This window comes from Populus euphratica, unplaced genomic scaffold (genome assembly GCF_000495115.2).
Source record: "Populus euphratica unplaced genomic scaffold, PopEup_1.0 scaffold204.1, whole genome shotgun sequence".
Classification (NCBI taxonomy): domain Eukaryota; kingdom Viridiplantae; phylum Streptophyta; class Magnoliopsida; order Malpighiales; family Salicaceae; genus Populus; species Populus euphratica.
In genome coordinates this window covers 159,669-162,973 of record NW_011500087.1, presented here as the reverse complement: position 1 = coordinate 162,973, position 3,305 = coordinate 159,669, and positions in this window count along the sequence as shown.

Below are 3,305 nucleotides of genomic sequence, written 5' to 3'. Positions count from 1 at the left end.
TATCTTGTATTATTAGATATATTATTATAAAATATGCTTTGGTTAAGGAGTTATTGATACTTCAAGTGCAAAATGATGATATAAAACCATGATAAAAATGCACTTTTAAGTACTAATCAGTGGCCTTTGTCTATGTTTTAATTGTATGAATTATTTGATGTCTATTTTGGTGCCATATCCTTTTCTCCTGTCCTTTAATTTTTCTACTTGTTAATGCCAACAAAAAATTACGTGATTTTTGCAAGAGTTATTTTTTCTGGAGGACATTTGTTTTCTGGGAAGGAGTAAGAAATTCAAACACTGTCCCTTGTGAATTTTAAGAATATCATGTTGTCTTTTGTAATTATAAGGTTATAATAACTTACATTTGAATCTCCTTGACATTGATTCAGTTTTCCTGTCTTATGCTCTGAACAGGTGTCAGAGAATTGGCAGTGCCATTTGTCTTGAAAAATAAACAACCTGGGGCCGTGGAATATGTGACTTCCGGTTGAAATCTTAGAAATATTCATATAACCACAACATGAGGTCAATATTCTTGGACATAGAGATAGTATAGATGAAGCAATCAGGGCCAAGGAAATTGCTGAGAAAAAGTTTATGGGCATGGACTACGCTTGGGCAAAGAAGTTTGCTTTAAAGGCTCAATCTTGTATCCCAAGCTTGAGGGTTTATTGCAAATGCTGAGAGTATTTGATGTGTATATTTCTGTGGAGAAGAGAATAAGTAGGGGAGAAGTTGATTGGTACTGTGTGCTCGGTGTGATCCCTGGACTAACAATACCACAAGCTAGCTCTCGTGCCTCATCCTGATAAAAACAAGTCTCTGGGTGCCATTTGTGCATTTAAGCTGGTTTTAGAGGCCTGGTGTTTGTTGCCCGATAAGGAGAAGAGTAGCATACAATCAGAAGCTCAATCTGGCAGGAAAGCAACAGAGAGTATCAACTCAGACCAAGGTTCCCTCTGCCCAACATAGGGCAAATGGCTTTCATAATCATAACAGTAACGTCACTTCACATACAACGAGTTGGAACAAGAATATGCAGTTGAGGCCTGCATCAGTCCCTTCACCTTCACTTGAAAACTGGATAAATTTTGGACTATCTGCAAGCAATATATCATGCATTGTGAGTATCTGAGGGTTTATCTGAATCACGAACTGTCATCAGCCTTCGTTGGCTGTTTTGAAAGGTCCACCTTCAAATGTTACAAAGTCATCCCAGGATGCAGGACATCAAGCCGCCAATAGCAATCCTTTTAATTCCCAAAGAACTGGTGGCCGAGGTTCAGGATCTGAGAGGTTTGAAGTCCGCGTTTCAACTAACAGCCCAAACCTCCAGTGGAGTAATTTTACTAGAAGGAGCCTTGCTGGATGCAAAAGTTGCGTCAATGTCAACCACTGGTCATGGTGAGAGTGTGGTTCAGAAGACACATGACCAGGTGAGGAGAAGGCAGGGGGGTGCACGGGCAGCCACTGAACGAGAGAAGTGCCATGCTTCGGAAAGGATGGATAACTCTTCTCTTAGAGTAGACCAACTCTTTAAAAGGAGGAGACATGAAGAAACTGGCGTGTGCAATTATGAAGCTGATAGTTTGAATCGAACAGCTACTGGAAAAAACAAAATACTGACAAATTCTGTCTTGATTAGCCTAATTAATATTTCCTTCCTCTTGCACAGTCAGCTGGTAAAACAAAATGCTGACCAATTTATTTTGTTTGATTGCTAACAGAAACTTCAGTTGGTTCAAGAATGAAGACTGATTTCTGTGGTTGAGAAATCAGTGGCTGCTTTCAATGGTGAAAAGCCTGTCTTAGCAGAACCTGTAGAGTAGAACTAATGATACGTGCCGTGACTCAATCTTAGTTACATTCAAAACTACGACGACGCTGACCATGAATAGACAATGATTCTGTTGTATTTTGATCTTCCAACGGAGCATGTAATTGTCCAACATCAACAAAAACAGAGCTATCAGACGTGAAATTTTCCAAGCCCTTTTGTTTTTGTGCGGACAGCCGGCTTTTTGAACAGAAACTAGCTCAAGGATAGCACTGGGTGACCGTAAAATTATAAAAAAAGACACAAAGAAAGCCTTCTGGGAGGCTTATTTCATGTGATTCTTACGTTCAAGCTTTATTGGTGTGGATAACATGTGGTTGATACTTTCAAGCCTAGCACGTGGAAGGATCAAAACAAGTTATAAGAATTTGTGCAATCACATTAAATTCAGTCAATAACAGAGATTACGGTTACAATTAACCTTGGCCTCTTGTCATTGAGATGTCTCAGAGAGAGTATATTTTTGCCAAACAAATGCTGGGAAAAACTTCAACTTTCAAGAGATATGCTAATAATGATCAATGATAATAAATACATATGGAGGGGGGAAAAGGGTAAAGTAGAAAAATAACAATCGAAGGTTAAAATTTCTGGATTAAAGTATAGTAATAATGAGAATGCCATAATTGGTTATGATAACCATCTCAGATAGCCTTAACATGTGCTGTATAAAGCAAATTGCAGTTGTCAGAATGTTTAGATTCTTTGAAGGAAAAGATTGATTTTCTGCAACATTTGCAATTAATTTTCAGAGCAATTCTCCATAAATATTTCACAAAATTTGCAGCTCAACTTAACCCTGGAACATAGTTAATCAGGGACATTACTTTGCCAATGCAAACCCTATTCAAGAGTTAAGATTTAACTCTAGTTAGATAGTTCTAATTATAAAAAGTTGGATTTGCAAGCTAAAAAGCATTTTGAGATGACAAAACTATCCTTCAATATAAAATATTCCAGTAATTTTTTGGTATACCTAATTCATCCTATTTTAGTCTTGTAACTAATAATTCACTAGTTATCACCTACTATATTGATTCGTATATTCATAATATTACCTCAAAATTAATCATGTTCATTTATCTTGTATGGTTAATTAAAATGGAAAAATGAAAATCTAACCATACTTTCTCTGCAATGTGTCATTAACACTAAGATTTGCCATTAATAATCCATCAAAGGGTAATATCACCACAATAATCCATCAAATTTATTCATTTTTGCAAACCCAATTATAACCCAGGTTAAAATCTAAACTACCAAAATACCAAGGTTAAATTTGAACCCTATTCAGGAGTTAAAATTTAACCATAATCAACTTTGTTTTCACTTTAAAAAAGAATGATTTGGGTTAATAATTAAAAAAGGGCACACTCCTACTTAAATATTAACCAAGCCCCCACTAGTTTTTTCATTTTCTTTGTTATTTCAGTTATGTTTACTTGGGTACTTTAAAGTTGAGAGA